This window comes from Chelonia mydas, chromosome 4 (genome assembly GCF_015237465.2).
Source record: "Chelonia mydas isolate rCheMyd1 chromosome 4, rCheMyd1.pri.v2, whole genome shotgun sequence".
NCBI classification, from domain to species: Eukaryota; Metazoa; Chordata; order Testudines; family Cheloniidae; genus Chelonia; species Chelonia mydas.
Genome location: NC_057852.1, coordinates 32,559,715 through 32,572,933, shown reverse-complemented (window position 1 = coordinate 32,572,933; position 13,219 = coordinate 32,559,715). Strand labels below are relative to the sequence as shown.

The window sequence follows — 13,219 nt, the reverse complement described above, 5'->3', positions numbered from 1 at the left end:
AGATTATTGTATATTGCAGTAAATTTAGCAATATCCCCTGGTTTTTGTTTCACCTCAGTGCAGCAAACTGAAAATGTTATGATGGCTTTGGGTTTATTGAATTAAATAGCAAAAGGAATAATACAAGTAGTACCTATCAGTTGTTATTTATTTTGATATTACATTCCAGTTATATTACAATGCCCCCCAGTTTTCATTGCGCCACAGATTTTTTTTCAATTAGAACACATAACCGCTGTATGGGATACCCCACACCCATCCCTGAAGCGTTAAAGGTGGCTAAGTGGGCCAATTAACCACTTAAGCTGCACCTGGAGGAGGAGCCAGCGAGCAACTAATTAAAGGATTAAGCTCAGCTGGGTAGGAACAGGCAGAGCTTGTGAGAAACAGATAGCTGAGAGCAGGCAGGGCTGGAGGAAGGAGATCTGCAGTCACTCTCTCTGTGGCTGGGGATCGTAGAAACAGGAAGCAGTCTAGGGAAACAGCTGCAAAGGGAGGATAGTGCAGACCTTAGCTGCTGGTTGTGTGGGTCCCTGGGCTGGAACTTGGAGAAGAGAGGGCCTGGGATCCCCTAACAGCTAGTGGAGAAGTAACACTATTGAGATGCAGTGAATTGGAAGCCTGTGTGGAATGGCTGGTACAGAAAGACTTTGGTACACAAACCCCCATCCCCAGAAGGGGAAAACTGCAGTGACCTGTCTGGAAGACAGGGGTTGAGCCTTGTGAGGGAAAGAGACAGAGTGAGCACCTGCAGGAAGGGGCATCAGACTGAATGACCTTCTCCCCAGCCGTGGCTATAAGGGGAGGGTTTCTGGTGGTGAGTATGGCTCCTTGTGACTCCATGTTCTAGAAATTGCTAGAAGGGGAGCTGGAGGTTTTGAAAGCACCGCAGGGAACATTCTGGTCGTCTCACATGTTTGGGATAAATACATTAAATGCTAAAGTGATCAGCAGTAAAATACTCAAGTTAGCATTGTTATTTAAATTCACGGTAGAGACAGTGTGTTGAATGCTGTAGTTCACAGCTCTCTGAGCTAAAGCTGCTCAAAAATCAGTGACTATTTTGCAGTCTTTTTTTTTTAATTTGTTTTCTATTTTATTTTTAAAAAATCATTTCATGGCCTTTGATTTTTATTTAAATTTTAACCAGCTCTCTTGGTTGAAAAATACATTTTAAATTAAAAATTCTTTGGGTCCACTTCTGTGTTTTTTTTTATTTTTTTGGGTCAAAGTAGAGTTTTTTGGACAAAACTGATTGAAAATTTGAAATTCTGGAAGTTTCCTCCAGCTGTATTCAAAACTATTGTTTCAGACTGCAGGCAGACTTAGGGAGACAACACTGGTGTATGCTTTGCTTAATATTTTCAAGGCTACCCTCACAAGCACTAGAAGCCACTTTTAAAAAATAAAAAGGTTCTGGAGCAAAACTCTGCTGCAATGAATGGATTCTAATATAGAAAAAAACATGGTGTCTGTATATATTACACTTAGTGCTACTAGGAGTTTAAGTTTGTACTGCAGTGTTACAGTAGTTATTTTTCAAATGTTTCATAAAATGAATATTGTTTGTGAGGGAGCTGAAGGAAAGGTAGATGCACAGAAAGGAGACTGTTCTAAGAAGTATAAGGGGTATCCTGGAAGATGGCATGAGCAGGAGAGTGGGGAAAATATTAGGCAGGAATAACCGCACTGCAATGCAAATAAGTTTGTAATAACAAACGCAAGGCAGGCGCTGCTAAGTATGGAGTGGTATCATTCAATTAATCTCGTCACAAAGACAGTGGCCAGATCCTCAAGGTACCTAGGTGCTGTTCTGCTCAGCACTGCAATATTTTTCACCTAGATGGCCTGCCAGTTAGTGCAATCCTCATCCCAGAGCTAGGCAATTAGGATTCCTAATTCATGGGGATAGTTAGGAGCCTAAGAAAGGGATCCTCAAAGCCAACAAGCTGAGCAGGGAGCCAGCGAAGCCAGCCAGGAGAGAGGCAGAGAGAGGCTTCGTCACTAAGTGGCTGACCTAGTGTGCTAGGCTGACAGGCCTGAGAGAGGCACCTCAGCCACAAACCCTCTTCTGGAATTGGGCACCTAAACCAGGTCAGCCACTTAAGTGGTCTGTGCCCTAATAGCTGAAACTCTTTCTCCTGCTGCTGTTCAATACCTCTCTGTCATGCTACATTTCCCTGTGCCCCCAGATATCTCTTATGGGTTTGCTGTGCTACCCCTGCACCCCCGTCTACTCGTGACTTGCATCCAGCCCTTCTGCTGCAGGGACTAATAGGTCTCAGGTCTGAGACCTACTCAGAGCATACCTACAGGATCGGGCCCCAGTGGTGACATAAGCATCCCCACACCTAATTTGAGAATCCCACTTCAGGGCCTCTGGGGCTTTGGTTTGAGTTAGGATTCCAAACAGCTTAAGAGCTGTGGGGTCAGGGTGAGCCGCAAGTGCAGAAACTTGGGTCCCTAGCAGGACTTAGGCACCTGCATGGTTAGGCAGCAACGGAGTGACAGGTTTTTGAAAATGGCAGTGGCACCTAAATACATTTGAGGAGCTGGGCCTGTGTCCCTGTCTCCTAGTAAAACAAAGAGCAGGAGAACCTCATACTCGTGGTTTAAATGAGGGCCTGATCCACAGCGGTCAATAGAAAGACTTTGTCCATAACTTAGATAACCCACTGAAGCCCTAAATATCTTACAGACCACATAACTGGAGAATGAAGTGGAGAGATGGTCATAATCCTTCAATCAAACAGTAAAGGAAAGGAGGCAAAACACCCTGAGTGGTAGAACCACTGACTACTTTCTTTTGGCTATATGTAGCCTTAACGGTAACATTTTCAGGTGTATCTCACTTGACAGCAGTTAACTGTCAGTTAACAGAAATCCTACTAGATTTGCCATTCCTATCCTGTGAAACCAGATGCCTTTGGTATAGCTAGGATTACAAAATGCTCCTAAAGCAATATGGTAATTTAAATTACATTTTGCAGACAAGTGAGGTGAATATGCTGTAGATGGAGATCTCAGTCAGCATTTTTTTTTAAAAAAAATAAATGATTCGTGACAGTCATGTGCTAAAGATGTTTTTCAGTTTCAAGTTTTAATCTATTGTGTGGAAAATGGAGCAGTCTAACTCAGACCTGTTGAACAGAGACCATGAGGATGTGAATTAAAAATTGTCTGTCACAAGGGGGGTGGGGACAGACGCATACTTGGCCGGCCAAGTGAGGAGCAGGAGTTAGTTAATAGTTCTGTCTAGATTTCTTTCATAATAAAGAAGGGAGAAGGAATAGAGCTCTTTGTCAACTTAATTTTCAGTCTCTGACCTTTCACCTGAATCACCCTGGTTTGAACCCAGCGTCACCAAAAGGACTGGAACTTATTCTGATGATGTGACAGTAACATTTTCTTCATGTGCTGAGTTTGGCAGTATTGGCTTCAGTCCCAAAGAACTAGAGCTTCTAGCACAAATCAGTTTTGGTCCAACTGGCAGTATTTGCTCTCTCAAAAAGAGGCCCTATGTGGAAATAAACCAAAGAGAACTTTTTTTTTTCCTATTGACACGTAGGCTCTCCAAGGGCCTGGTCACATACAGTGAAGTTAATGAGAGCTTTGCCATTGACCTCAATAGGAGCAGGATCAATCAAACCCAAGTAAAATGGCAAGGTACATGGTGGTAAGGTATGTGGGGAAGCCTGTAGTGTTCTGCACTCCACTTGACCTGTGACAGGAGGAGGATTGACACTTTTAGCCTTATCAAAGCATGAAACAAGCTTTCAGAAACACAACATTTTTCATCTAGCAAAGCAGAATGATTTCATTTGTGGCCACCACAACACAGTCCACAAGGAGACGTGATGAATAAGCTGAGAGATTCTGTTCAGCAGACCTGTTGACTTTTCATATGTGGGGAAGAGTGAACTGTTCTAGTGTTTGTTAGACATTTATGCATTTGCATGTTTCCAGACAGCCTGCTGTAATATCCTCTAACCCATGATGATACAATTTCAGCACAATGCCCTAGAGGCTTGATGCACAGGATCCTGTTTATGCTAAACCAACTCACACAATTGATTCCCTGCATGCCCAGCTGAAGATTTACAGTAGTGACTGACCTATGTGCTCATTGTGGCTATGAAAGAAAGTGGAAGAAACGGCAATAGACACACTAAGGTTTGCAACTTAGGAAATCACGAAATGCTATGAAATATTTGAGGGAGATTTTCAAAACTAACCTCCATTTGGCACACACAAATTCAGGGCACCCTGCATTATGGCCTTTGAGCCTAGGTTGAGGTGATACATTTCTAGGGGTGCTATTTTTATTGATCACTTCACTTCAGCCCATCACTGTAATAGTGGAGTCCTTCCACAGAGAACTAGCGACTTCACTATTGCGATCAGAAGAGTTTATGGACTTTCTAGCCCTTTTTGAAGTAAAATCTCTGCTTGGGAGTAGGATTTTAATATTTTGTTTTAATTTTATTAATTTACTTTTAAATGTTTTCAGATTAGTTTTTTTGTTTGTTTGTTTTCCGGTCATTTCTTTTCCTGTTGGTTGGCTGGGGGTTTGGGGCTGAAGGGGAGGTCTGGTGTGTGAGCGTCATTCTTGCACTGTAAAGCCAATTTGCCTACTCTCCTCCTGAAACTTTTTCTTGTATTTCTTCAGGTTCTGCACTTTGGGACAAACTCTGCTTCCAGTTATGCTCAAGCAGTTTCATGGCACTTCATGCAATTGTCTATAGCAGTGGTTCTCAACAAGGGGTAAATGTACCCCTGGGGGTACGCAGAGGTCTTCCGGGGGTACAGTAACTCATCTAGATATTTGCTTAGTTTTACAACAGGCAATTGCACAGTCAGTGCAACTAAAATTTCATACAGACAATGGCTTTAGACTGCTCTATATACTATACACTGAAATGTAAGTACAATATTTATATCCCAGTTGATTTATTTCATAATTACATGGTAAAAATGACTCAGTAATTTTTCAGTAATAGCGGGCTGTGCCACTTGTATTTTTATGTCTGATTGTGTAAGCAAGCACTTTTTAAGTGAGGTGAAACTTGGGGGTACACAAGACAAATCAGACTCCTGAAAGGGGTATCGTAGTCTGAAAAAGTTGAGAGCCACTGGTCTATTGTATAAGAACAGACCTTGGATATATCTACACTGCAGCTGGGAGGTGTGATTCTCAGCTCAGGTAGATATATATACATGCACAGATAGCAGTGTAGCTGGTGGCTCAGGCTAGCTACCCAAGTACAGTCCTGTCCAACCCCTGATCGCATACTGCCTGGGTCACCACCCATGTCACCATAACCATACTACTATTTTTAGTTCACTACTTACATGCACCAGCTCTGCTTGATGTCTACCTCAGCTGGATATCACACCTCTCAGCTGCAGTGTAGACATACCCTTTGTCCTGTGTGTACAACCTAGTTTAGAGGGCTTTTGTTTGTTCAGTGGATTAATGAAATCTTCCAAATTGGGGGGAGGAATACAATTTCTGTGACCCCCTAGTAACAATTCCTGAAAGGCTTTTAAATACCCATTAAATCTATAATTTCCCAGGATCAGATCTAGTGCTAGCATCCTTTGTTTTTAATCATCCATGCCAACTTGCTCTCAGTGATAATGAGAGAACTTTCCCCACAAAATCCTTTAGTAAATCTAAATTCAGATTTTTAATTTCTAACAAGCAGGTATCGCTTGTTAAATACTATCTTTAAAACAAGATTTGTAAGGATAATCTTTACACTGATCTTTCCAAAGTCTCATCTGACTTTGTACACTGTTTCAGTTTGCCATAGCTTCCACCATGAAGATGTAGATATAAATTTGCTCCATAGTACTTTTACCCATAAAGAACAGTAATCATTTCTTGCATCACATTTTTGTCCTGCAGTAGAATGCTATTCACTAATCATGTCGGTGTACTAGGTTTAGGGAGATCAAAGGAGGAATTCCATAATGAGTGCTTGATCAAAGAGTGTAATGTAACATATTTTGTAATCAGTTTTATTTTGGGGGAGGTCTAGTCTAGTAAAAAATACATTCTAGAATGACTGGTAATAAAACGGAATAAAAAGAGATCTCTGAAATGGTTTGCTCTTTCCAGGCTTTGCATGTGTCTTTCGTCTCCTTCAATACACTGAAGATGCCTAACAGAAGAAACGAATCTACAGTATCTTCTGAGTACATGTGGTTCAGCATATTCTCCAACAAATAGCCCAGCATGAACTTTTTCAACAAATTCAAATGAAATAGAGCTTGCATATAACATAGCAAGGGTTAAGTCCCTAATTTCTCCCATAACTTAAATTAACTAGCTTTCCTTATTTGAATAAGATGTTGACCTATTTGAAGTCGGAATTCTAGGAAGAGAAACTTCTCCAGAGCAACCTGATTTAAAATATTAATGCTCCTTTGCTGCAAAATGAGCTTCTTAACAGACACAGTTTAAATTAGGGCCAGATTTTCAGAAGTGATCAGCTCCTGCTCCAAAAATGCCATGTACTTTTAATGACAATGTGAATCTGGCCATTTGATTTAGGTGTGTAAATTAGATCTGTCTGGAGCTGAGCTTTTCTCAAAATCTAGCCTTTAAACTTTTGTTCTTTCCCTTTAATAAGGCGATTCAGCCATTTTATTAAACAAGATACCCCTGTAATTGATTGTGGTTGTCCATGACAGAGACTTTTTGTAACTGTTTTGAATTTGTCTAAATGCTGGTATACTAATTTACCGGGTAAACCAAACCATCCATCTAACTTTAAAAAATGCTCATTTCTCTTACAATAAAAACATGAGTTGCCAATGCATACGAGCAGACTAACAAAATATAGTATGTAAAATGGATAAGAAAATCAAAATACAATGTCACACAGTATCACACTGGATTTCAAAAGCAATCTACTAGCAGGCGCTACAGGAAAAAAGGAATAAAAGCAACAAATGAATGGCTTAATCTAAAGGCTACTGAAGTCAGTGGGAGTCCAAAAGGCTTTGAATCAAACCACAAAACAAGCTAACTACAGTAATTGAAAAGAAAGATAATATAAATTGGAGCGCCATGTGATAAAGCACTGACTTGTAGTTTGACTAGCCCCTGGTAATGAGGCCATCTTATATTTATGCCCATAAATCCTTTATTACATCACAGATTCATTAAATACAACTTTGCATGTATTGTATGCCAAATATTCAAGCTGGCAGAACAGCTGTAGGAGCAGTTTATTCAGGGACTGCTGCACTAGGAAGGGAGAGGTCAAAGGAGATCCTGCTGCTGTGGCCAACCCTCTCCCTGCAGCATCTCCCAGACCCAGAAATGTGCAAAACACTCCTCTGTCCCCTGCCATGTGGCTTTAAGAAAAGAAACTGCAAGGAAGCACCAGCTAGAAGCCAAACCCAGCAGAGAAGCATCTAAAGCTGGGACTGATGGACACTGATAGGATTTTCCACAATTTTTACTGGATTGTCTCTGCCCTGTGCTGACTGGTAGTTTGCTCCAATCCCATACTGCCCCGTCTCAATCTCTTCACCTCAATCTCACTCCACATTGCCTGCCACTCATATCTTCCTCTTCATCCCTGCTCTGACCCCTCACTTCTCTCCTTTTCCTTGCCTTGTCTTTCTGTGTAGCTAATCTTCTAACACATCCACTCTCCCACCCTCAAAAATGGCAGAACTAACATGCCCGTTGTCACCATCACATTGATTGCTCTGCTTATGTGTTCTTATCCTTTCCGCTACTCCCTGCCTCTCTTGTCTATTTAGAATGTAAGCTCTTCAGGGTAGGGACTCTATTACTAGTGTTTGTACAGGACTAGCACAATGGGACTATAGTATTGGTTGGTCCATTGATGCTACAACAAATAACATGCCTTACAATTATCTATCAGAGGAAACGCTGCAAGAAGAAACTCACAGGGGGGCTTCCTTTTCATGGGCCGCCTCCCACCAGACTTTCTGTGGAAGGGATGATCTCATCATGGTGAGATCTATTAAAAGTACAAACATCTCACAAGATCAGTGGTTAAATCTCATATCTTCAGCCATTTAAGCTGTACAAATAGCTTAGAGTGCAGTCCTTCATTGGTAGTGAACTAGATGACCTAATAAGTTGTTTCCATTTCTAATGTCTAAAATCCTTTGATTTGCCTCACCTAGAAATCAGAAAGTGCAGTGGCAATATTCAATCTCTTGCAGACATAGCAAGTGGAAGACAGAGTCCAGACTTGGATAGAATCTCCTACTTTTGGCTGTTTAATGTTGCTTAAACTGAATTGTTCCATAAATGGTTAGACACTCTTGATAATGTGACTATAGCGATGGATCTTGGATATATAAAGTGTCACAGATATCCTCATTTAAATGCATGTCTGCCAAGAGTCAATGACCCATTCCTTAAAATGTGATGTAAAGTCAAAAATCACCAAAATTCTGCAAATCTTTGAAAACATCTGCAGAATTTGCCAGACCTTTCTGCACACTTCTAATTGACCTGCAATTACTTAGTATAATTTTCCATTATGCACTTTTTAAAAACTTACTATGTAGTCTAAAGTGTTTCTGCCATATTCTGGAAACATTGGAATATTCCCCATAATTCTCTTTAAAATCAGAATTTCCCAACACCATTTACCAAGTTTTTCAATATTTTCCCAGTGGTCTTACCCATTAACTTCTTATTGCTCACTTACAGCTTTTCAGGACTCTCACTTGTACCGATCATCATTCTTCCATAAATTCCTGTGCAGCAAAGACCAAGGCTTCTGATTGTATCAGGAAATCTCTGTGCATATCCTTTCTGCTGTTGGAACACTGCACCATTCCTAAGCCACTAATAAAACTTGTAGTAGAATCCTCTTCTGCAAGTCCATTTAATTTCATGTTCTCAGTCTTCAGGTTTCTTGATTTATCCTTCCTTGGACTGTTTCTTTCTCCTTCATATGAAGACAGCCCTTTTGATGTTACCCGCAATATCCACAGACTCTATGGGTTTTAATCTCTTGTCTTGCTTCAGGTTTCAGAGCTTCTCTCCCTTTTGCCCCCCACACATTGATCAAGAGCTCCCTAGTGAAAGATCTAGATGCCTGTTTAACTACCGTACTCAGTGTTTCAAAATCGTTCGTCAGGACTTGGATTGTGGCCATCAGAATCTGGATATTTTGGGTCATGCAGTTACTCCCATACTTTCTTCACCCCCTGCATCTGGAAGACAGATAAATCCTCCAGTATCTTGTTTAATCTTATCTCATATTAATTTTAGTTATGAGGATAAGTTAAGAGCTGATTCCTGGCTATTAAGCTGAGTGAAGCTGAACTGGATTCAGGGGTCTGTGACGTGTTGCGTTACCACAAAATGGCGTTTGAGCAACATGTCCCGAGATTGCTGGGATGGTAAACTGTGCTATCAAGATCTTTACTATATTCTAAACTTCCTTGACTCATAGTAGGCTTGGCCATTGTCATTCTAATAAGTTAGCCCTGTGCCTGTCTATATTAGCTCTTAGTCAAATGCATGAGCCATTTGCATGATTGTCAGTGCAAACTTCCATTACTAAAACCCATTAAATTCCAAGGCTTTCATTGTCATAAATGACAGCTGCATTGTCCTAAATATGCATCCTGTGCTGCTGAGTAGCCCAACTGTTAGGGCCTCCAGAGGAGTCTATGCATTCAACTCATTGCTATTAATTCACTGGGCTCCTTCCCTTCATTTCACATTATTAGCACAATTCACTGAATGTAACTATGTTACATTCAAACAATTAAACCCTTTTGAACGGGGGGGATGTCGTGGTGTTGCAGATGCCTACATCTGCTCATATTCAGGTTTTTATCTCCATACAATCACCCATCCTTGTTTTGGGGGTTGTTGTTTTTTTAAAGTACACGGGGCAGAGCCTAAGCTGCTGTAAATCAGTGTAGCTCCATTGACTTCATTGGATTTAAACAGGCTGTCAGTCTGGCCCATAATATCCTCCTGAGAATGGTGGAACTAAGGGGGATGAGTGTCCCAAAAATGTAGTCAACATGTAGTCAACAAGTGAATATTTAGGAGCAGAATGAAAATATTCTACTTGTCTATTCTGTTAATTAGCAATGATGAAATAGCTCACATGTATCTTCTGCCATATGATGCAAACAGTGCTTTAATCGCCTGACAACAGGTAAGCTACTGAACCCAGTGGCAGTTGTCAGAGGACCGAGATGTGTAGGGTGGAGTCCAGAAGGTGACAAAAAGACAGTGGAGAAGCAAGATGGCCAATAAGGGCTGAGCAAAGAGAAAATGGTGAAGGAAAGGAAGGGTGACAGAAAATGGAAGGAAAGGGGACAGAAGCAGAGAACAGCACAGGGGAAAGAAAGACGGGAGAGCTAGAGACAAATGTAAGACCCCCTGCCTGAAATAGGACCTCTTGTCAGTTTGTTTTGGGAAGAAAGGAATAGAAATTGAATAAGAACTCAACCGCAGTAAAAATGGTAGGAAACCGTACAGCTAAAATGAGCCACCGAAGAAAGGCTATTCGTTTCCATTAGTGGAAGGGAAACATCATGACAAAGGAAAGAAAATATTGATATGTAGTTATGTATGATGTGGGTACACAGAATCACTGGTAAACAAAATGCTAGTCTCAAACTATCCTAAATTTAGTGAGATGCAAACTCAGTGTTATGTATCATGCTTTGCTCATTCAACAACAAAATCTTTAAATAGTTTTAATTAAACTTAGCATTTTGGGATATTTAAAACACTCATCCATTTGAAAAAAAAAATGGGAAAATAACATAGGGTGAACTCCTGGACCTATTGGCGTCTATGGGAGTTTAAAATTCCTTTGAAATAAAGGGGAAGAGACTTTATGCACTACATAGTCTCTGGTTATGATGATTTTTAGGGTAGTATTTGACACCAGGGGGCATCCATTAATGAAATTTTTAAAAATATTGAGAATTACAACTTTTTTTTTTAAGCGCTATAAAGTTAAAAACTAATGCCTCTATCCTGGAGGTTACTCTGTAGTTTTGGATCATTGTGATTCCCCCCCCGGCCAGTCGGCAGTGGGATAAGGGAGAGGGGACTTCACAGAATTGTGACAAATTGCGATGACAAGGCCAAGTGAGTAGCTTGTAATTCAGAGGAATGAAGTGAAATCATTGGGAGGGCAAAAAAGACAGTGTTTATACAATTGCTTTGTTGGTATAAACATACATCTCCAAGGTGGCTGTATGATTTCATTTCGAGATGGGGAACAACTCCTTGGGTCATCCCATCTCTGTTTTTCATAATACTTCTACTAGTGTTTTGTCCAGTCTAGGTTTAAATGTGTCACTTGGAGGGACTTTCTAACCCTTTATTTAGGAGAATATCCCATGAGCTTATAAATCAATGTGAGGTAGTTTTTCCTGGTACTCAGACATTCTTAATTTTATTCTGTTCTCACTTACATCCTTTTGTATTCTCCAAATATTTCTTTTCCTTGGTGATATGAATACCCATCAAATATTTGTAGGTTGTCACCCATAGTCATCACTGAACCAGTCTACATTTATTTTAATCTCTCCTCGTAGTAAGTGACTCCCTGCTGCCCCTCAGACATTTTGAATGTTCATTAAACTCATTCCAACTTGTCAATCTTTCTAGAGGTGTCCAGAAATGAACAGAAAACAGTAAGAAAGACATGATCATATAAATATTCTTGGATCTGATTCTTCCTCATGTATAATAGAGTAATTCTTGCTAACCGTGGTAGGAGTCAATCTTATTTTGGAAAGGGAGTTTCATTAATTTATTTAACTGAAAGCATGTTAAATTTTCACCATGAATCTCTCCTAATGGCTCTTCAAAATTCAGTAATGAAAACTCAGAGCAAAAACCAGGCATTAGTTGTAACAATAGAGAAATATAAGTAGATGCAGCATTTTGCCCCAAAAGTTTACAATCTAAATTAGTCATACCATATACTAGGTAAGTATTCAAAAAAGTAAAGGGGTGCAGACACCATTATTTCCATTACTGTAGCATCTAGGAGTCTTAGTCAAGGACTGTGCTAGATGCACTCCAAAAACAAGAACAAAAGGTGGTCCCAGCCCCAAAAAGCTTACAATCTAAGTATCCGACAAGTAACTACTGATACAGACAGGCAGATGGGGAGAGTAAAGGAAACGATGAGTCTTTATTGGCCATCCTGATTGGCAGTGGTCTCAGCACACTGGCAGCCTAACTGTTGCCAAGTTTTTTTTGGTAAGCATTATGGCAAAGGAGGGTTTTAAAGAGAAATGCGTAGAAGGATAACATGGAACTGTAGATAAGATCTGTGTTAGGAAGGGTTGCACACGCAAGAGGAAAGATTTCTCTTGACTCATAAGAAATGGGAGGGAATGCCAAACATGGGCTGGCATGCTAACACCTGGGTGAGAAAAGATAAAAGAGTAGTTATATTGAGGAAGGTTCTGAGAGAGGAGTGAGTGAGCATATTCTTTAAGGGCATGATCCCAAATCCATTGATACCAATGGAAGTATTCATTAACTTTGGTGAGATTTGGATCAAGCCCTAAACACACAACTTGTATACTATGGGTGAAATTCTGGGCCCACTGAAGTCAATTGGCATTTTGCTAGAATTTCCTGCTATGTGTATATATTGTAAGTCCAATAACAAGTTGTGCCTAAAACAGCTGACTAATGTGATTAAGCACCTCCAAATTCTGGGCCTGATTCTGATCTTGTCACACTGATTTTACACTAGAATAACTCAACTGATTTTAAAAAACAAGCCTATAATTGGAAAAAAATCATTTCTTCAAAACACTTCTTTAAATGGTTACGAAGGCAACTGTGTATCAGAACCTCAATTATCAAATGTCTTTTATCAAATATTGCTTTATCATACCACCTAAATTAAAATCTTCTGTTGAAAGACCCTAAATACGTTTTAGAGCCACAGTCAGTCAATAAACTGAAGTCAGTCCTCACTGAGATGGTTTGAATGTTCTGCAGTTATTCATTGAACACAAAACAACTCCATTTGGCACAATAGTTTCACTGGATTCCTCCCCAAAGGAGCAGATTCACTCTCTCTAATTCCAAAGAAAGGATGTAGTAATGAAATGAACTATCCCAGGCCAGAAAATGCAGGTGTGCATTGTGCTATTGACACCCAGTGCTGAGTCCACAGAGAACTACAGCCAGAAATGTCATCCACACCCA

The 13,219-nt window shown here is 40.3% G+C and overlaps 1 long non-coding RNA gene across 1 annotated transcript; it reads left to right on the top strand.

Moving 5' to 3' along the window:
- The first annotated feature begins 266 nt into the window (after nucleotides 1-266).
- Nucleotides 267-12,964, top strand: LOC122465558. The gene is made up of 3 exons (XR_006290488.1): nucleotides 267-817; nucleotides 4,670-4,921; nucleotides 6,125-12,964. It is a non-coding gene; the product is annotated as an uncharacterized LOC122465558 (long non-coding RNA).
- Nucleotides 12,965-13,219: the final 255 nt, after the last annotated feature.